General features: G+C 31.3%; 1 protein-coding gene and 1 pseudogene across 1 annotated transcript in view; both read right to left on the bottom strand.

The window, feature by feature from the left end:
- Positions 1-24,118, bottom strand: part of LOC140444610 (opioid-binding protein/cell adhesion molecule-like) — a 729,647-nt gene that overhangs the window by 288,847 nt on the left and 416,682 nt on the right. The gene's annotated exons all lie outside the window — the stretch shown is intronic.
- Positions 20,641-21,466, bottom strand: LOC140442822 (dolichyl-diphosphooligosaccharide--protein glycosyltransferase subunit STT3B-like; annotated as a pseudogene).

The following is a 24,118-nucleotide window of genomic DNA, read 5'->3' as shown; positions in this document are numbered from 1 at the left end:
GTTCCGCTTCTTTAGGCACACCCTATATAAAGCTCTCAATTAATTTGTTTATTACGTATTTGTAAAACAAAAAGTGCAATATATGTGTAGCGTACGTGAACCCTTCAGGGAATTAAAAAACTTCGGAGTTTGATGCAAATATTAAAATAACCAGGGTATTTCCCCTAGGTAAAAGCATTATCTTGAGTATATAGCAGGGGTCGATGGGAGTCAAGTTTGCCAAACAGCTGAGCAAACACTGATACATAACTCAACTCTTCCAGCGTGAATGCACACGCATTTCTGTTGTGCTTTTCTATCGAGGTTTTCGTAATGGAAAATTAGAGCTTTATGTAAATTCAGCGAGGACTGTAAAGTAGATAGTGTCACAGTTTCCAATGACAATATTATTGTAACGATACAATAGATGAACTCAGTTGTTGAAACCTTAATTTTTAATTACAGTTGAATAACCATTTCAGAATAAAAATACAGATATAGTGTTTGCTGTAAATGTATACACTTACTCACTAATAAACAAATTTTGTAATATAAATTTTTAGTTTTTTATGTATAAAAATGTAAACAATATGTTACAGGTCTTTAATGCGGTCAAGTAAATGAAGATAGGAGAGAACTTTCAGACAAAACCAAAATATCTGGTTATTCATTTAGATAAAAAGATACAATGGAACTAGAACCTTTAATAACATAATAAATAAATAAAATAGTTATAATAAGACGCTTTAGACATATACAGTTAAAAAGGGAGAAAAAATTTGTTTCTAAAATAAGTTAACATTTATAAAACACAACATGAAACAGTACAAACAAAGAGCAAAATCATTAAAATACTAATTATAAAATTTTCATTACAACAAAGCTCTCAATTGAGAACCCTAGAAGTAAAGCGGTAAAAGTGACATTTTTGTAAATCTTAAAAAAACTATCATTACATTACAACAACAAAGCAAAGTATTACAACAAAGCTATCAATTGGGAACCCTAGATGTAAAGGGTTATAAATGACATTTCTGTAAATATTAAGAAAACTGCATCGCTGAACTGGAAATCTTTCATTATATTTAAAGGTAAAGAGATCTAAGCGATAAGTATAACAGGTGCTGCTTTCTAGCGGCAAGTTACTTAGAATTTAAGGCAACTATGAGTACAGCTTGAAAGAGAAGAGATACAAGTGCACTTGTACTTCTTTTCCACTATTCCAGACTGTTTGTTGAGTTTATTATCATTTTGGATGGGTAGTGGTCTAGCTCCTCTTCTTCTTCTTCTGCTAGTGCCTATCCTCTATGGATTTTGGCGCCCACAATGGCTCATCGTATTTTATTAGAAGCTGTTCGAAATAGGTCTGTGGTGGTCATACCTGTCCACTGTCTCAAATTCTTAAGCCAGGATATTCGGCGGCGTCCTGGTCCTCTATTTCCTTCTATTTTCCCTTCTAATATCAATAGTAAGGTTCTGAATTTATTTTCTAGTGTAGCTCCTCTAAAGCAACAATATTTTGTTGTAAATGTAATACTTTAATGTAAATTGCAGCGTTTTACGTTATTATAAACCACAGTGTTTTTAAAAAGAGTTTTCCTCAGTCAGGAGTTTTTTTACAATAACATCCGAATAGGAGAATTGTTCTTGATTTTTTACTAAACCGTTGAAGTTTCCAGATGATATATGCCAGTTAATTCGATAAAGGTATAACCAAACCTTACGGTCGGCACCAAAACCACTCCTCATTTTGTCCAATATTCTTCTTCATAACTCTGGTTCTTCCTCTTTTCTTGTAATGTACTGTTGTAAAATCACCTAAATCCTGCACTTGTTGGATGCAAGAGAATACGTATTTTATTCCACGCCCAATCTCCAAGAAAAATTACTAATTCTTAATTTTTAACAGGCCAAACTCCTTCAAAATTTAAACTTACTAATCATGTGACAACACAATATTTAGTAATAAAAAATACTACTTATATTTTACTTGAAATTTCGTTATTAGTAATAAAAAATTTATTTTACCTAAATTTAAAATTATTATTTTACTTTTCCTGACACTTATTACACAAAACAACAAAAATGGAGTTTGGCTCTTTTAATTCTCAGGTCCAAATAACATCTGTATGCTTTTAAACATTTATATTTCACTACGGAAACAGTTATTAGATCGTGTCAAATACTTGCCGCATGCAGCGTTCACACTGGTAAACTGTATGCTATTTATCAAGCCTTCAAACTCTGCACAGCACCCAATCAGCATATTGCCATCTGTATAGATTCCCTCGCCTCTATCCACTCCATCAATAATCTATTCACTAATCACCCTCTTGTAGAAAACATCCATGACACTTACCAAAACCTTATCATCCACGAAATCCATATTACTATCATATGGATCCCCTTCCATATTAGGATTACGGGAAACGACAACGCAGATCGCTTTGTCAAGGAAGCCGCTGTATCCAATTGTACACTACGTAATATCCAAATCGCCAGTGACCTAAAAACTAGTATAAAGAAACTCGTACGAAATTTCTGGCAGAGTCATTGAAACCAATCCACTTCTTTTACATTAAATAGATCAGACGATCGAGCGGTTCGTTATCCCTGGTATACCTAGAAATGCGATGATTGTTGCTAGAAGATTGCGTATCGGTCACACCAGACTTACACGTGGTCACCTAATGGATTCTTCACCTAAGCCAATCTGTTACTATTGCCAATCTCCACTTAGTGTTCTACACATCCTTGTGGACTGCCCTCATTATAATAAACGACGTCAAGAACAGGGGCATGAAGGTCGACATCACAGATAGATTATCGAACAAGAGCAAAGGCTTCATAGCTATCCAGTTCCTGAAGCTAGAAAACTTACTAAATAATATATAACTAAAGCTCGGATTATAGGCAAAATGCCTTTTTTGCCTATTATAATTGTTTTTTGGACTTTTTGCCTTTTTTCGTAAATTGTGCGTTTTTTAAAATTTCATGGTACTACCTATGATATTACTAATTACTATTACTAAACCATTTTATAATAAAATTTTCGGTCAATAATAAAATATCAATGGTTTGTTTATATAATAGATTTCTAGGAAAATGTACCTGATCGAGACTTAGGGTTAACTATTTGAAAATCCCTAAGCTTTATTAGTTTATTATCAGTTGTACAGTCGGTTACTGTATCAGAGTTTAGTCACAAATTGCTGTTACCCAGGACACCTTAAGTAACTTTCAGATCATAAGCCTCTTCACGTAAGTCACACGTTGAGGAGGGGTGGAGGAAAAGCCTGGGGGTCAGATAGGTACCACGTCGAATAGCGAAGTGTGACCGGTTTGATCTTCGGACATGTGGATCCCATTCTTACATTGGTATACATATGTTCCTAGGAGCAGGGTTGATCACTGCGTGTGTGTGTCACAAATTGCTATATCCTAGTTTAGTTTTGTTGCGTATACCGAAAAGTAAAGAACACGTTTTAAAACGTTTTAGACATTTGTGTAAAAAGATGACATCTAAATTAAGGCTATGGGTCACACCTTATTCGGAACTTTCCCTAGAAGGAGCATTTTGTAAACCATGCGGCAAATCGGTAAGTTTTTTTTTTCTCTTTTTTTCTCGTCCCACAACATAACTAAATTCTAAAGCGGTTTTAGAATTCAAATTATTTTTTTTTACTTCTCAGATTTCAAGTATAAAAAAGTACTTTATTGACCAGCATTGTGGAACCCCACTTCATAGACGTAATTTGGAAAAATTAAATTCCTTTTAAGTTAGCCCAAATATCTCTGCGAGATAGTTTAAGCAGTTCAAAAAAAAAGGAGGAAGACGCATTTAAATTTGATTTATGCCAGATGATGATTGCATCCAACATTCTCTATATAAAGTTAATAACCCTAGTTTTAAATGCTTTTTCGAAAAATATCTTAATAGATCCTTACCGGACGAGAGTACATTGAGAAAACATACTGTAGAAAAATGTTATGTGAAATTTATTTCAAAAATTAAGCGGGAGTTAGATGGCAATTTTTTGTATATTATCGTGGATGAAACGACAGAAAACCTTATTTAGTTGCAGTTAAAGAATTGGAAAAAACAAACAATTTAACAATAAGTCGATTTATACAAAATAGTTTAACAAACCTCTTTTTACCCAACCAGTGAACAAAATAGTTTTAATGCTTTCAGATGCTGCGACATATATGTTAAAAGCTGCTGTTAATTTAAAGATTTTTTGTCCTAATTTAATTTATTGCACTTGTGTAGCCCACGGGGTAAATAGAATTGCTGAAGAAATAAGAAATCTGTTTTCGTTGGTAAATAATTTTATAAATTTATGAAAAAAGTTTTTATAAAGGCTCCGTTGAGGGTGCAAATATATAAAGAAAGACTTCCCGGTGTCCCTTTGCCACCTAAACCAGTAATTACAAGGTGGGGAACCTGGCTCGAAGCAGTTTTTTTTACTTTGAATACTGCAATGAAATAGAATTAGTTATGTCAGAATTTGATGATGATATTTCCGAAGCAATTCGAGAAGCAAAAAAAAGATATTAAAAAATCCCAAATTGAAACAGGAACTTGCTTATATCAATGACAATTATAAATTAATAGTTACCACAATTACCTTATTAGAAAAACAAGAGATAAATTTATGTGAGTCAGTAAAATGAATAGATAATTTAAAGACGAAAACTAAATCGGCATCTGGAAGTAAGGGGTCAATTAATTTAAAAAAAAATGAAATATGTTTTCGACAAGAATGAAGGTTTTTCGTTTTTGTCTAATGTTGCTAAAATTTTGAATGGGACATTTTCCGAGGAATTTCAAATTATGCCAGATTTATTATCCGCTCTGAAATATGCTCCAATTACATCTGTCGATGTCGAACGTTCGTTTTCAATGTACAAATTAATTTTAAGTGATCGAAGACATAGTTTTAAAACCCAAAATATTGAAAACCATTTAGTTGTTTCTATTAATGATAAAATTTTAAGTGGTTACAATGTTTAATTATTAATTTACAGTTATTTAGTTACTAGTTTATTTATACTAATGTTATGATTATGATGTGTAAATATACCTGCATTAAGTTAATATTACGTTAATTCACTTTGTACAATAAATAATAAGTTATATTTCTATATTGCCTATATTTTGCCTAAATGTTAATATGCCTGCCCTTTTTAATAAAAATCTTTGCCTAGTTAGACGCCTTTTTCTTCAATTTTTGTTGCATATAAATCCGAGCTTTATATATAACTATAGTATATAATATGTAATTGTATCTTATATATAATTGTATCCACGGTACCTCGTGCTAATGGCTGAAGCTGCCGCAAGCACGTTAAATTAAATAAAATAAATCTATATTTAATTTTTATTTATGTTATATTATATTATTGATAATGAATATATCCATATACAAATACGTAGTTGTCCCAATAGTAAACTAACTAACCAACCTATATAATATATGATATTGCTTTTATTAATAACTAAATTAGTTTAAATCAATTTGAAAAAAATTTGAAATTTAAATTTTTATGTAAAATAACAATCGCTAAAGCTTGATAATATTTATTTAATTATTATAAAATGTTTAATAAAAACAGACCGAGGTTAACTCTATTCCACATCTATACACTCACATAAAACTCCATCAATTGAACTGTTCGAATAAATATTAACTTTGCAAATGAAAATACACAGCTATATTTGATCATTTTTAATTGAAAACTAATAAAGACCTGTGTTGTTTCAGTTATTTGGATTCATATTTTTTTAGCCGTGTTGGGAATTTCAAGGGAAAAATCAACAAAAGAAATATCTACTTTGTGGTTCTTGATTAAATGAAAATTCTGATCATTTCAAAGCGGATTTAATAATTGTGCAAAAAAAACGTTTATTTTTGAAGCTGTTTAATTTAAACTCTTCTAAAAAAATTTCAATCTTGTTATAAAATCAATACCTGATAGAGATACAATTTAAAAGCATTTTTTACAATATAACGAGTTACAATATAACTGAGGTAGAGGTTTAGTTCATTCAGTTAACTAATTACTGCTTCAAAAATATTATAAAATAATTACAAATAAATTTGAAACTCAAAAAATTCGGGTAATATCCATCAATCGGGTAATATTGGCAATGGAGATGGGTAATATCGATCAAGGATGAGAAACATCGATCACAGATGGACAAGTTCAATGGTTAAGTTTACTTAGTTTAAGTATAAAAGTTTCTTTAGTTATATTTATAGTTTGAGCAAATATAAAGAGTAGCAGTATCCGCTTTCGTGCAGTCTGCATGAGCCCAGATACCACAGAGACGACATCTTCACACAAATGATGTTGCACACAGTGGGAAGAGACAGAGAACTTTTGACCACCATTAAAAGGCAAAAGACAGTATATTTGAGGCACATACTTAGAAATGATAAGTACGAGTTGTTGCAGCTGATTATGAAGGGTAAAATCGAAGAAAAAAGGGGTACTGGTAGACGACAAATATCCTGGCTAAAAAACATTCGCGACTGGACCGAGTCAAACACACAGACACTCTTAAGAAAAGCAGAAGATAAAGACGATTTTGCAATGGTTATAGCCAACCTTGATTAGTGGAGACGGCACTAGAAGGAGAACACAGAGTCGTGGTTGATGTATCGAAAAATAATAATGGGTAGGCCAATTTTCTTATGGATTTCTTATTTTGATGTTAAAATGATATCCATCGTCTTCTTCCTAACACAGAATCGGATACTGCAATCTTTTCTATGAGCGATTAGTTTCGGAGATTCGCTGAACGTCATCAGTCCTGCAATGAATAATTATATCGCGCGATTTAAATTCTTCGTCACTTCGTCAATTGTTTGTGCATTGAACTGTCTTTTGAAACGGCCAACGGGTATTTTGTCTGCTTAAATTAAATTACTACTGCGTCGTCATCGTCTGGTATTAGTTGAATGGTGGTTTAAACAACTGAACTAATTCATTGTGTTGATCGAAAAGGGCTTGTAACGCAGCCACGATTTCTCGTTTAGTGCCCGCATTATAATGACTTCGTTGTTTAATTTGTTCATCACTGTATGCCATGAAATAAATTTAAAGAAACTTGTGATCTACGTCAGGCAATGGTAGAAGCGATCCGGCACAATGATAAATTTGCCATTGGACTCTGAATGTTAACATGCAATTTTCGCGCTCGATGTTCGATGCACCGATGTCATTTGGAAAAATAAATTGTATTTGCGGATGTTTTCCAAGAAATGTTTTGACTTACGTGTAACATCTGATAGCAACGTTGATAATGGTTTGATTGATGGACGTAATTTTGGAGTTTAACTGTTTCACTGGCCCAGCACATTCTTGGCGTTTCGTTCTTAAATTTAAGGGCGCTACAATAATAAGCAAATTTTATCCATTTTTTTAACGACGACACTTTAATGAAGATTGTGATCATTATTACTGTCATAATGGAATACACTAAGATTTAAATCAGCATGCAGTGTTGGTCTTGATCGAGCGGTGCTTATTTTATATATAACATTTTATGTTATAACATTTCGCAGCCCCATTTCCCGTTGTTTAGTTGTCTCAGATGAACGGACCTAAGTAGTACGTATTCGATCAGTTTCTAACCTCACTTCTTGTTGTTCAGATGATTCAGATGGACTGGTCTCAACGGTCTCTCAATATAAAATAACAAATATTGTCGAAGACTTCTACACATCCTTGTACAGCTCGCAAGGCCAGCGTAATGAAACAACAAAGGAGAACGTCAAAAGAAAAATAAAAAACGTAGGATCAGAAGTACTACCAAATATAAAGGGATTCGAAATAGAAAGAGCTTTAAAAGAGCTAAAAAATAATAAAGCTACAGGACACGACGGTATAAGTGACGAGCTCTTAAAAACAAGCAAGACAGTAACAATTCCTGTACTAACAGAGCTATTTAATAGATGTCTCCATAATAGCAAGATCCCTAAAGACTGGAACGAGAGTCTAGTAATACTCTTACACAAAGAAGGGGACAAATGTGATCTACAGAATTATAGACCTATATCATTGCTCAGTCAAGTATACAAACTATTTATGAGAATTATTAACAACCGATTAACCTACAAAATGGATAATTACCAACCGGTTGAACAGGCTGGCTTCCGCAAAGGATATAGTACATCAGACCATCTGCTGACAAAAAGCGTTTGGTAGTATCGAGATGTGGGCCATAGAACAAGCTATTAATAATTGTAGAATAGATTCGAGATATAGGCAACTAATACATAATATATACGAAAATGCAACTATGATAGTACAACTAGACGAAAATACAAATCCCATCCCCATTAAGAGAGAAGTGAGACAAGGAGACGTAATATCGCCAAAGCTTTTCAACCTAGCTCTAGAAGACGTCTTCAAAACTACAAATTGGTCAACCTATGGCATTAACGTTATTGGCAACAAGTTAAACCACCTCAGATTCGCTGACGACATAGTGATTATAGCAAGCACATTCGAGCAACTGCAAATTATGATGGGGGAACTAGCAGCCAGCTCCAAATACATGGGCCTAAAAATGAATATGAAAAAAACAAAAATAATGACAAACACAGATGACCCCAGGCGTATAACTATAAATGGCAGTGAGTAACAAATTCAGGAATATATCTACCTAGGCCAAATCCTGAGACTTGACAAAGAGAACCAAAGTGCGGAAATTACTAGAAGAGCAAGACTAGCATGGGCAGGATTTGGAAAACTTAGTTGGATACTTAAGAACCGCAAAATATCCCAATACTTGAGGAGCAAAGTGTTCAACCAATGCATCCTTCCTATCATGATATATGATGTTAAAACTGGACCCTAACCAAGGCAAACATGAATAAACTAACCACAACAGAAAGAAAAATGGAAAGAGCAATGTTAGGTATACGACTGTCAGATAAAAAGAGGAACGACTGGGTAAGATCCAAAACAAAAGTAGAGGATATAGCAACAAAAATGGCCAAACTTCAATGGAAACTTCAATGGAGCTTCACGGGCCACACTGCTAGACAAAAAGACCAACGTTGGAATACTACAATACAACATTGGAGACCTTCCGAAAGTACACGACCAAGAGGAAGACCACAGATGAGATGGGTTGATGATATTAAAATAATAGCCGGAACAAATTGGAAATATGTTGCTCAGGATAGAGACCGATGGAAGCAGTTGGGAGAGGCCTATGTCCAAATATGGACGACAGAAGGCTAAGAAGAAGAAGAAGGTCTCAACGGCATATACTTGAATATTCTCTAGCCTTAATGCTCCTTGGTCGTCTAATTCTGATGCTCGTAATGATTTTTTCTTCCGTGCTTAAGGTATAGATCGGATAATTACTTATCGCTTTAAATGCATAATTGTACGGGACCGACGTGAAAAATGCGTTTGAATTGAATTAAATTAAATTAAATTAGATTGAATTTCTCAGGGTTCTTTATTACAAACAAAAATATTTTACCTTCAATTCGTGGTTTCTGGTATTTTCTGGATGCTGGCTTTTTTTAGGATAGACAAGGAGAATAGATATTGTATACACAATTTATGACCTTTTTAAAAAAAAACACCTTTTATTTTAATACCATATAGAAATATGAAAATATAGATCGTGTACAATTAATTATCTATTTCTCAAAACAAAATATTTAATTTACTTAATTTACTCTAAAGATTGTTGTAATTAACTTTCTAAAAAAAAATCAATCAACATTTTATTATGTGTCAATTATCTTGTTTTTTGTATTTTATTATGTGATTTCTGAATTCAATTATTTTTAATCAATTACTTTATGGTATGGGTTTTAAAAAATATACGGTACAAATACAACGCTTATTTCACAAATACTTTGACTAACTTTTTGATTTACTCCCTGCGGTATTTCCCGACAGACACTGTTTTAGTTTCCAGATTGTGTTCTCTCAAAATTGTTTAATTCTCCAAACACGTGTGGCTCTGCTTCCCCCTTCGAAAACTGTTACACAAAACAGCACTTGCTCAGATTCTCTCTGATCTCTGATAATCTCGTACCTCCTCCTAAGTGCCTTCTCTGTTGAGGTTGGCGATCAATATGGCAAATTTCTCTCTATTCTGGGCTTGATGAATTAATTTATTTCCTTTTGTGTGGGTCCAATCTCTGATGTTTCGTAGCCAAGATTTTTTTCTTTCGTCCTATGCCCCTTTTACCTCTTTAATCTCGTACAAACTATATAAATTGTTTATCTTTATTTACAGAGTTATGAGTCTCTTCGGACACAAGGAGTTTGGAATTCTCGATTTGGTCTCGATTCGCCTTCAACTATTCTGCTATCACCAACTTAACTCACAAACAACAACTTACAACTAATTTTTCACACACTGTTCTCAAACTGGACTTCTCGTTATGGGTAGTGAAAACACAATGATTGAAATCTCCTGGTTCAATTTTCACATCGACTGTTCTATTCTACTACCCTTGTTCATCTTAGCCAATCATACAAATTTATTCTTTCCAACTATCTTCAAAATTTCCTCTTTTTAAATTTTAAGAAATCAAGCGTGTTTTACTCGCTTGGGTTTTTCCCTAAATTAACAGAAGAGAATACCGACTAACCTTTCTTTTGTGTCTACAGGCAACGCCGTATTTAAAACGTTTAATTCATATGATTACCTTCGAAGAAAAATAATATACAAACCATTGTTTATCAAACATTAATTTGAAATTCTTATCTGATACAAAACTATTTCTAAGATTTTAAACAATATTTAATACTTTCTAAATAACCCCGAAATATATTTTTTTTTCCTATACAAATTGTTCTTAGAAACTATTCACTATTGAAGTCCACTGTTCTCCAAAAACACTTCTTAATTACAAATCATTATATTTACAAATTCTTAACCTATACAGGGTCTTGAATATTTATGATCTCATGGTATTTTGCATACAAAAATTTATTTTAATTTTAGAATCATAAATATATATATATATATATATATATATATATATAATTTATATTGATATTGATATTTATCTATAAGCAATTTTACAATAACATCGAAACTGTTTGTTTTTGTAAATAAAAATGAAGTATAGTTATATTGTTTGTAAGTATAATTTAATCACATATTTGAGATTACTATTTTTTGCGAAAGAAAGAATCCAGTCTATTGAGTTTGTCAGAGTAAAGGAAAAAGGAAAACTTATATCCAGGGTTATGACCGCTGCGGCCAATTGTGTTAAGAGAAAGCTTTTACAAAACTGTTCGGGAAAAATAACAAATAATATTTCGTTACAGAAAGTTATATAGAAATTGTTTTGTATATATTTTTTTGGATAATTGAAAATAAAATAAAAATATAGACAGTATAAAAAAGTAACCACAATTTAATAAAAATATTTTAGTATGTAGTAGTTGTATTACTGCTCATGTAAGTAACTTTTTTCATTTTTATTATCCTTTCTATTAATATGAGAGGTCACTTATTGTCCTTCTCTTTTAATTCACTTTAATTTAAAAAGATTCACTAATACCTCTAAAAAAGTATTACAGAATTGGACTGATCCTGTTTTGTAAATACAAAGCGAAACGTTTCCGCAAATATATGTAATAGTAACATCTTGATTTGTTTCTTATCTCTTTGTTTTATCTGATTGAGACCTTCAAGAGCTAGCTACAGTGCGAAAGGTTTCCACTGCTTATTGAGTTTGACATTGCTCCTTATATATATATATATATATATATATATATATATATATATATATATATACAAAAAAGAATGTTTAAACGAAATTTTACTTTTGGCAATATAATTGTTAAAAATAAATATTTTATGTTGGCATTTGTGACATTGACGCTTATTTGTAATTGGTTGCTATTTTAACTTATTTATAAATTCAATTATTTTTGTATTAAAAAAAAATGTTTTCAAAATTATAAAAATTTTCAGAGACACATTTATTAGATTAAAACATTTTCATATTAATTATTTTGAAGAAGTATTAGCAGTAATTTTTACTTACTAAACTAATTTTTATTTGGTAAGTTAACAAAAATTTTTTTTTTTTTAGTTCAACCTTGTAAGATATTTTGTCTTTTTTAGCTCTTGATAATAATTGTAAACACAATTGAAAGCTCGAGATTAAAAAAATAATTAACCAATCTTACTAGTTTATAAAAGCATTGACACTCAACATTAATAACACACATATAAAATATAAAATAATGGACCAAATACATTCTAACATTTTTAAAATTTAAATAAAGATAGTAAAACATAGTTTATAGCATCTTTTACTGGTGTGTTTTAACTCTGACACATAGAGAACACAAAATAAAAACCCTATGATTAAAAAGTAATTAGGTGTACTTAATATTATATTTCTTTTTAAGAAATACTAGAGGCCCATCTTGGGTGATTTACTTTTTAATTTTTGAACCTGTCTTAATGGTATGCAACATATTATGCATACAAGTGTAATTTATGTACAGGTAAATATTTATGTTATTTTGGATGTTTTTAAAGTAAGTAACAATAATTATTGCTCAGTTTATCTATGTCAGACTTTTTATTGATGCACAATGTACTAAATTTTATGGAACACATTTCCAAGAAAACCCGTTTTGAATGGTTCTTTTCCTGAAGACCTTAGAGTCAAATATAAGTCCTATACAGTCCTATAGGGCTGTTAAATAAACTCATTTTCGATTCTCCTTTTACTTCGCAATTTTCTGTCAACTAAAATTTTCATAGCAATGAGGTCCGACAATTGACACTGACACACAACACATCATGGATAACATCTAAAATAACTTATGGTTACCTACCCTTCATTCCATTTCTGTCACAGAAGCTAACGAACATCTTCAAAAATATTAGTGGTTTAAAAATTACAACCAAAAATGTGAAAACGGTATCGAAGTTATACACAAAAACAAAAGATCCTTTCACAATACAGGAGTCATCGAATGTTGTTTATTCTATACCGTGTACCAATTTTAACATAATATATAGGAGAATTTTCTCGTAATTTTTACAGTAGGGTAATCTCACATCGTAGTGATATAAAAACCAAAAAGGATCGAGGATTCCTATATTTTGACAAAGGAAAAGAACCATTTATAACGTGTTTTCTTGGAAATGTGTTCCATAAAATCTAGTACATCGTGCATCAATAAAAAGTCTGACATAGATAAACTGAACAACATTTAGTGTTACTAGAAAAACATCCAAAATAAAATAAATATTTACCTGTACATAGATTACACTTGCATGCATTACATGTTGTATATCATTAAGAGAGGTTTAAAAATTAAAAAGTAAATCACCCAAGATGGGACTCTAGTATTTCTTAAAAAAAATATAATATTAAGTACACCTAATTACTTTTTAATCATACGGTTTTCACCTTCTCTTGTCTATGTATCAGAGTTAAAACACACCAGTAAAAGATGCCATAAATTAAGTTTTACTATCTTCATCTAAATTTTAAAAATTTTAGAATGTAATTTGTCCATTATTTTATGTTTTATATGTGTGTTATTAATGTTGAGTGTCAATGCTTTTATAAATAATCTCAACGACTAGTAAGTTGCGCTGAAGAATTGTGATATTTTATAAATATTTAGATATTGTTCTAGACAAAAAGTCAAAAGAGTGTTTCATTATCATCCCGGCCAATTTTCTGACTGCAACCATAATATACTTTGGTATATAGTGTCAGTGTAATAAAGCTGATAAATGGTGCAATAATATTAATTAAAATTAAATAATATTAATTGTAGTATTTTGTGACAATTATTTGTGACAAAAATCTGAATACTGCGCTGAGACTGAGGTTTGTTGAATGTTACGTCTGGTCGCAACTATTGTACGGGGTAGAAACATGGACACTAAAAGGGCAAATAGTTAAAAAGATTAAAGCCTTTGAACTTTGGATATACCGGAGAATGTTGAGAATTCCATGGACTGCCAGGGTCACCAATGAGGAATTGCTGAGAAGGATGGGTCGAGACAAAAAATTGTTGAGAACGATAAAAGTACGCAAGACTACATACCTTGGACACATACTAAGAAATAATAAATATAGTCTTCTGCAGGTCATCAGGCAGGGTAGAGTCAATGGCAAAAAGAGAATAGGTAGAAAGAGGAAGTCATGGCTGCGAAATATTCGAGAATAGACAAACATGACTGTAGACGAATTATTCCACGTTGCAAAAGACAGAGAAGCTTTTAAAAATGTGGTCGCCAACCTCCGTTAATGGGGACGGCATAGGAAGAAGAAGAATTGTAGTATTAATTTTGAAAAATTTAAATACCGCCGAAATCTGCCGCCAGGAATACATGTCCCCGACCGCACCCTAGTGCCGGCCCTGTGTCTAAATAATATTAATGACATAACAGTCAAATTTGTAATGTAAAACTTTATTAAAGTACAAATACACAGAAATTAAAATGAATTCCTGTGTAATGTTTTATTTTTGTCGTAGCCGTTTATGTTATAAAATATCTTCTTTTAAAAATATAACCATATATCTTTGGTGAATTTCAATTTATATTCCGCATTCATGCAAAAATAATTCTTCGTGGAACCACTTAAGCGAATTACTAAATTTTTGTATCTACATATATCATAGCAATTATTAGCGCACTGTAGCAATATAGGAACAAAAGATAAATACTATTTGCAACCCAGCCATTAATTTAAAAAACGGCGTTTTTGTCGTTTAAACGCTTCGAATACACGAATCGCGGTTGCCTGGTTTTAAAATGACAAATGAACGTCGCAAAAACAACCATAAATCACAGCCAACTTTTAACTCGCGTGTATTCACGAACAAAAGACGATCTAATCAATCATATTAGTAAGCGATTCTAACAATTTGTTTCTCTATATCAAGTAAACGATAAATCAACGTAGCCTTGGTCCGCTAGATCTCAATATAAAAATTACGTACCGTCGGCTTCAGTTTGTCATTTTAGCTTATTTAGAAGCTGCTGATTGGTTTAATTTACATGGAAGATGATTTATGTGGATACATGAAAAACGGCAGCCAAACAGAAGGAAGAACGTTTTAAGGTATTAAGTACTTTTTCATTTAATGTCACTCTTTTATCAGATTTACAGGTAGGTTGTAATATTTCAAGTCCATATACATTTAATAAAAAAAAAACTATAAAGCCACTGAAAAACATCGTAATTTGAGGATGCTATATGTATAATTTGAATGTCGGGCTTAACAATTATTGTTGTACAGTAAAAAATTTAATAGTGGCTCAAAATATGTACACTAAACGTAAATTCAAATAACTTTACGTATTGACTAAGTTAAAATGCAAACAACTTGTAAAGTTTGTTTAGCAGTAAGTGGTTGCCTTCAACTAGTATCGAACATAAACATCCTGGGTTAACCGATAATAGTATAAAAGGTCTGGTTTCAGGTAACAATGGTTTACCTAAGGTTCAAGGTCTTAACAATGCTCCAAGTCCAAGATATTAATTCTCTCTCCTGATGCCAATAAACATGTAGCTTCGACGTTTTTAAAAAATTTTAAACTGTTTGTCCTTGTTTCATGTAGTGGTAATGTACAATTTATGTTTATGACATTCTCAAAGATTTTTGAATAGGCCAAATTTGCCGAAATGCCCCTGAAGATGCTCTAGAAATCGAAAGTACATGGGCAAGATTTAATTAATAAACTACTGTGCTCGATATCTGCCTTTCATTTGATCAAAGTTTATTTATTCGAACATTCAACCTTATATCACAATATATATATATATATATATATATATATATATATATATATATATATATATATACTGTTGTGATCTGCTTTATGATGTCTTATTATTGATTAAGACTAATTTAATTAATCCAATTATTTAATTAATTAGTTCACTAATTTATGCAGAGTCATACAATTCAATTACTATTAAAAATTCTCAGGGTGCCTTTTTAATTTTACTTTAATCAGTTTACTTTATATATCTCTTCTAGTGGGTTCAGTATCTCCTAGTTGCTCCTAATCGGGATAAAACAGGAAACGGAACTAACATTAAAACAACATAAATATGCACACAAATTATTATTTATTTCAATAAGCAATACGGTGAATGTTAATAAATAACTTTTTGTGAGCAATTATCTTTCCCAACAAACTCCTATACTCTAAATTTAATTTTAATTAACAAACTATCTATTGATCTGCTTTATAATAATATCTACTAAAAAAATTTACCATATAAAAATTATAATTTATTCACAAAAAATAACTCTTTAAAACTTGGAATCTTAGTTCGTATGCTTATATTTGATTTTATCTTTAGAATGTCTTAAAGTTTTCTTTCATTCAAATTATTTGACTGACCTTTATTTTTTTCACCAATGCTGTCTCCTCTCGATCAAACCACAGTTCCTTCCTTGATTGATTATGTCCGGCTACCATCAAATCTTTCCCGTTCTCAGCATCGATCCAAATCGCATACCAGCAAACTACTCCTCCGAAAACACAAGCCCAAGCCTCTTTTGACCGGTACTCTTTATTCACAAATTCTCCTTTCTTTCTCAATTAGCTCTCGTGGACTATGCAGACTCAAAAGAGGTATTAATCTTCTCGTTCTTTGATCTGCTCTCAGCTTCCACCTTTTTCACTAACAAAACGAAAAACACTCGTACTCCGATTAACTCCACGAAAACACGTCTTCTCTTCTGGTCTGCCGGTAACATAATAATTCTTTTCAATCTCCCCAGACAACCTTCTCAAACTCTCTCATCCCCCATCATTCCTTTTTAACCAATCATAAGCATTCATCTTTCCCACTAATTTTCGATTCAGAAAATTTCCAACATAATATTTAAAACAAATAAACTAATTTCACTCAAATTACTTTTCAGAAACCATTAACAATTTTGCCTTTTTTAACCGAAATAAGCTTCCAAATTCTTGTTATCTCATATCTAAATCTAATTCTTATTTACTTTCGAAAAATGTCCACCGCAAAATACAATTACAAAGTTTATTCCTTAAATATATAATTACACGAATTCCATTGTCCTTTCACTATTCACTTAGTCCTTCAAGGAAAAACTAGTCCGTCACGGAAACAATGTCTTTTCTTATTATAACGATTACAAATAAGTACAGGGTTGTATTTTAACTTATATGCCCGCGGTATATTAAAATAATAAAAAAAACTCTTTATTCTATTTCTGATCGATAAACTGATCCATAACAATATATATATATATATATATATATATATATATATATATATATATATATATATATATATATATATATTTATATATATATATATAATATATATATATATATATATATATATATAAATATATATATATATATATATATATATATATATATATATATATATATATATATATATATATATGAAATGCTTAGAGAAAAAATCTACTACTCATGCTCCGAAAAAAGCAAATTGCTAATAGAAAATGCTTTTTATCAAAATAGCCTGGGAAGCTCTAAAAATTTTGCAAAAGAAACTTTATCCATAATAAACGATCTTCGAAATAAACCAAAATAGCTTAAACATTATCTCTTCCAAACCCTGAAAATCTAAATGAATACTGCGTTAATATGAATAAAAATATAACATCAACTATTTTGCTCTGATCTGATCTCATTTCCTATCTCCTGAATTCAAAAAAGGTCTCAAATTTATCCTTTACAAGACCAGGTGATAAAGCCAAACTAATCCAAACAATCAGTAGTATCAAAATCAAATCTTCCTGTAGTACTAATGGACAAAATTTTCTTTCTTAAATCTCGCAAAAAATGTGTTAAAGACAGCCATTATTATTCCTCTTCATAAGGGTGGTGAAAAATCGAATGTCTGCAACTATAGACCTATTGCGTAACTACCGGTAGTATCCAAAATTATTGAGAGACGTAAAAAAGCCCGACTTATGTCATTTCTCGTTGAAGGCAACATTTTATCACAAAGTCAGTACGGCTTTTTATCTAATAAATATACCAGTGATGCTATGTTTTTGGCATATAAGAGGTCTACAAAGCACTGAACACACTGACCTGGAGCCTGGTCTACCAGACACTTTTTGTGACTATGCCAAAGCTCTTGATTCTGTAAATCACGACATTTTGATAAAAAAACTAATTTTTTACGGAAGTATTTACGGAAATAGGAAACAATTGGACATAATTTACATGTCTACTCGTATACCCTGTCAACAAAACGAAATTTGAAATTAGGTTAAGGTATCCTGGTCAAGCTTTAAACCAGTACCTTAACTTAGGGTTAAAAATTGTGTACAATGTTTTGGTAACTACAACCCAAACTCTTTATATTATATTGTAAAACGTATATTTCAAGGTAACCACAGAATAACATTATTTTGTAAAGCCAACCCCCAGTCTAGGTTAATGGCTCTTTATAAAGGTCCTACAACTTTTCTATAAAAACGATATCTTCTTCTTCTTATCCCGTCTCCATTAACGGAGGTTGGCGGCCACATTTTTAAAAGCTTCTCTGTCTTTTGCAACGTGGAATAATTCGTCTACAGTCATGTTTGTCCAGTCTCGAATATTTCGCAGCCATGACTTTCTCTTTCTACCTATTCCCTTTTTGCCATCGACTCTCTACCCTGCATGATGACCTGCAGAAGACTATATTTATTATTTCTCAGTATGTGTCCAAGGTATGCAGTCTTGCGTACTTTTATCGTTCTCAACAATTTTTTGTCTCGACCCATCCTTCTCAGCACTTCCTCATTGGTGACCCTGGCAGTTCATGGAATTCTCAACATTCTCCGGTATATCCAAAGTTCAAAGGCTTCTTAACTATTTGCGCTTTTAGTGTCCATGTTTGTACTCCGTACAATAGTTGCGACCAGACGTAACATTCAACAAATCTCAGTCTCAGCGCAGAAAAACCATATAAGAAAGTTTAATAACAAATTTCCCACTAAATAATTAAATTCAATATTTAAGGATTTTAATATTGTTTATAAATTACTTGGTAAAACTTTTGAAACATATATATGTAGATAATATTCACTAACTTATATTTGGTCTCTTGATACCTACGTGCAGATAACGTACACTATGTCCCCACTAATTGGATGCCATATATCAGAAGCAGTCTCCAGACAATCTCTATAATTAACTAAATAAACTATTATGTCCTCAACAATAAAACATTAATTGTAAAGAGCAATGTTATAACTAGAATATAATTAAATTTATGAAAGAAAACATTGTGTTCAAATAATATGTTTCCAAATATCATATTAACCAGATATTGTTTATTTGAAAGTAATTGTTCAGTCAAATAAATTATTCTTAAAAATACAAGCGAATTGAAAATTAATTTGTAAATGTAAAATTATGGCTATTTTGTTCATACATTAAAAAACAACGTTGAATATCTGTTTCTGGAATTTAAAATACAATATTTAATAATCAATATATTACACATAATAATGCTAGACAAAAATCCCATTCGCCTTTGTATCTTTTAAAGGTATCCAGTTATAATGTGAAATTTGGAGGGAGAAAATAAACAGATTTAGGCTTTTTAACTATAATTATATATAATATTATTAATATTATATATAATTATATAAAGATTTATAATGAGGAAAGAGAAAGAAAAATCATTAGAAAACAACAAACCGGCATATTTATGTTTTGTGGACCTTAAGAAGGTATTTGACCAGGTCAAATTAAATGATGTTATCCACTTATTGTACGCAAGAGAGATAATTTAGGGATAATTAAAACGATCGAAAATATGTACTAAAACATCACAATAAAAGTGAAAGTAGAAGAAGTTCTTTTTTTGTTCAACCTGATTATGAATGAAACATTAAAAAAGCAAAAACTAAAAAAGGATACAAAATAGGAGAAAAACAACTTATAAATAATATTAAATAAACAATAAGATGACGTAATACGAAGATCGCCAGAAAATTTAACATGTTAATTTCCCCAAAAAAGACAAAATGCATAGTTATAACAGCAAATTTACTAAGATGTAAATTGGAGCTGGAAGATCAGATAATAGAACAACTGATAGAGTTCAAATATCTAGGCATCACATTATCTAGCTACGGAAAGCTCGAAACAGAAGTGGAAGATCAAATATCGGGAAAGAAATGAAAGGCAGAATTTACAAAATTATCAGAATATTGGTCTAATGACTATCAGAACAATAATGGCATACGCGGCAGAAACATGACCTGACACAGAAAGGACAAAAAGGATGTTAGAAACAGCAGAGATAAAAATACTTAGAAAAATTGATGGTAAGACACTATGGAACAGAGCTAGAAGTACCGATATACAGATAAATAGAGTGGTAAACAAAGAGACTGTTCTCCAATAAGAAGATGATCAGTTAGAAGACCACGAAAACAATGAAACGACAACGTAATAGTGAAAGATGACATTACAGAGCCACTGTGACCGATAATTTTAAATGGGATCTTATGGCAAGTGATATCTCGTTTGAAAGTTATTGAACCTACCTCGGCAGTCATACTAATTTTGATTGGATTTAAGCTGATTTTAAATTTTAATAAATTAAATAAATACTTAAATTGTAGTATTGCTTAGAACTGTATTTGCATTTTTTACAGTTTATCACATAGTGAAAAAAGAATTTTTTAAGTTTTCTGAAAAACATTTAAAAATGTGAAACATATGTAGTAACTCCTTCTTCTGAATAAAAATCGTTTGTAATGTAAATGAAAAATCTAATAAAAAGAAAACAATAACGAACAACAAAATATTAATTTATATAACTATTTTATAGATTTTAATCTATTGTTTTGTAGACAGTCTCTTTCCTTTAACTATAATGGGTTTGTTCTTAATAGTGCCCTTCTTACGTTGAGTATTCTTTTTTGATACGTAGTTACTGGTTTCAACTACTCTGTTGCAACAGGGATTCTAGGTCTGTTAAATTCATCTGGTTTTTTAACGCTGTATACTCTTACGAGCCAATGTTCGGTAGTATAAGCCTCTTCTAAATAAGTAAGCTGGAAATCTTTATTTCCAAGGCGGCGTTTCTAGTACCGTCATATCCTGTGGGACTTCTGTAGTCTAATTTTAATTCTCCAAATCGATAAAAGCTCAATTTTTACATAAGACAGTTAGTTCAACAATGTTGGAGAACCTTCGGCGTCAATTCTAAATTCACCATGTTGCGTAAAGTAATCGCTTTCCCTAATATCCTTCGGATGTTCTCCTTCAGCGATACGAACCATCCATAAAAAATTTATTAATATCATCACCAGAATATCCGATAACACCGCCAAAAATAACTAATACATAATCGACGTCTAAAGCAGTCATAATTTCGTAGGCAGCAGATTCGTTAGATGACATCGCTTTTCCCACCAATGCAATGTGACTGTTATTCCATGTATTATTATCAACCAGAGTAGTCCTATTAGCCATATGCTTTAGACGTCGATTATGTATTAGTTATCTTTGGCGGTGTCATCGGATATTCTGGTGATGATATTAATAAATTTTTATGGATGGTTCGTATCGCTGAAGGAGAACATCCAAAGGATATTAGGGAAAGCGATTACTTTACGGAACATGGTGAATTTAGAATTGACACCGAAGGTTCTCCGACATTGTTGAACTGTCTTATGTACAAATTAAGCTATTATCGATTTGGAGAATTAAAATTAGACTACAGAAGTCCCACAGGATATGACCGTACTAGAAACGCCGTAATTGGAAATAAAGATTTCCAGCTTACTTATTTAGAAGAGGCTTATACTACCGAACATTGGCTCGTAAGAGTATACAGGGTTAAAAACCAGATGTATTCAACAGACCTAGAATTCCTGTTTTAACAGAGTAGTTAAAACCAGTAACTACGTATCAAAAAAGAATACTAAACGTAAGAAGGGAACTATTAAAAACAAACCCATTATAGTTAAAGGAAAGAGAGTGTCTACAAAACAATGGATTAAAATATAAATTAATATTTTGTTGTTCGTTATTGTTTTCTTTTTATTAGATTTTTCATTTACATTACAAAAGATTTTTATTCAGGAGAAGGAGTTACTACATATGTTTCACATTTTTAAATGTTTTTCAGGAAACTTAAAAAATTCTTTGTTCACTATATGATAAACTGTAAAAAATGCAAATACAATTCTAAACCTTTGTAGTATTGCATTTAATTAAAAAAGAGTTAAGAACCTGTTCTTATATTAAGTGTTGTGTGCTTCATCTACTTCCTGACATTAACGCATCCCAACTCTTGTCGTACTCATTCAAATGTCGGGAAACATTGCCCCACTTTCTTCAATAATTTATTGTTTCAAAATGTTAATACTTTTGGGTGCTGAAAAAAATCTAATGGTACGAGGTCCGGTGACCGAGCTGGCCATTCTATTGAACATCGTCATCTAATTCATCTACCACGATATTCGTCATCTAGGTAACAATTTACTGCACTATAATAGTGTGCAAGAGCACCATCTTGTTGAAACATCATGTCCAAGTTATTGAATTCATCTGGATTATATTCCAGAATTTCAAGAATTAACGAATTTGCTTTCTTAATTGCGTTTTGTAACATCTCCAGGTACACTTCACCATTTAAGTTAGGATTGAAAAAAAACAGGCCCAACTATGTGATTTTCCAAAATACCTGCACAAGCATTTTTTTTTTTTTTCGGAAACTGAAAGTTTTTTACGAAATACGTAAGGATTTGTGTCACGCCAAAATCTCACATTGTGTGTATTAACATATGCATTAAGGAAAAAATTACTTTCGTCACTAAATTGTTTTTATATAATCTGGCTGTTGATGTGATTGGACATATTTTTAATCATCTGAAAGTTGGTGCACGAGTCTTAATTTGTCTGGATGAAATTTCTTTTTAGCCAACACTCGATGTACTAGTCTTTGACTGATTCCACAGATAGACGCAATTTGGGCTATAGAAGGAGTAGAGTTCACTACCGTTTCTGTAGTTATGTCAATTTTTTTGTCATCACTAATTGTTGGTCGACAAGATCATTTGGCATCTTGAACACTACCTGTTTATTCAAACTTACGAAGGAGCTTCCTCAAATAAGTCCTTAATATAGGGCGATCGGGGTACCTCAATCTACAAATTCGAAAATTTGTTTTTATACAAAATTAGATGACTCACAAGCATTTTAAATAAAATACTTAGTTCCTTATAGAATGAATATATGAACGACAATGATTTTTTTAAATTTTGTAAAATTGAATATAAATCTATGAAGTTTTTAAAATTTAAATAATTATCTTTATGGCATTTTATATTACAATGTTTTCAATATTTAAACAAACCGTATTTTTTAAATTATCAGGAGAAATAAAAAAATATAAAACCCTTTTCTAAAACTCCATAAAAGTATTCCATTATCGGTAAGTGTTTTAAAATATATGAAATTTTAAGCGAAATCGATTCCAACTATGTTTTATGGGCTTGAGTAACGTATACATAAAAGCAAACACGCCAAAGCAATATCTAAAAGAGTTTTTTGTTTGCGACCCGACTCACATCACATAAATTTACGATCCAAGTTCATTGCTTCCTCTATGGGTAGACTTGGAAATGAAATTAATAGTATTCCATTCATAGTTAGCCATAACAATAAAGCTTCTGCACACAAGAAGGGACCCCAACATCCGCCATTACAAAGTTCATAAACTATTTGACAAATCGCCGAGTCCACTTATCAAATTCGCTACGTATATAATGCATCCCCGAGAGATTACCACGCTATTAGATGAACAGAAATGTAAATCTCTATTTTATCGTCAGAAAAATTGCAAAGCAATTTCTCTGAGTCGTTTGGCTGTCTAGGAGCTGGGGAGGAACTCAATTGGGATTTAATGATGACGCGGAGATATTTTACCACACTTTTTATGTTATGATTTATAGATTATGTTATAGGAAGCTGTTATTGTAATGAATTATACTTTGTGAGTATTATAAAAGCAGGTCAGTCTGTAACAACTGAAGTCCAAGTTTTCTGTTGTCTCTTTTTTTAATTATTATGAGAAATACACTATTTAAAAAATTATTATAATACTGTTAAAAGCTTTAA

This window comes from Diabrotica undecimpunctata, chromosome 6, assembly GCF_040954645.1.
Source record: "Diabrotica undecimpunctata isolate CICGRU chromosome 6, icDiaUnde3, whole genome shotgun sequence".
NCBI lineage: Eukaryota > Metazoa > Arthropoda > Insecta > Coleoptera > Chrysomelidae > Diabrotica > Diabrotica undecimpunctata.
The sequence above is the reverse complement of the archived record's forward strand: the minus strand, read 5'-3'. Positions and strand labels throughout refer to the sequence as shown.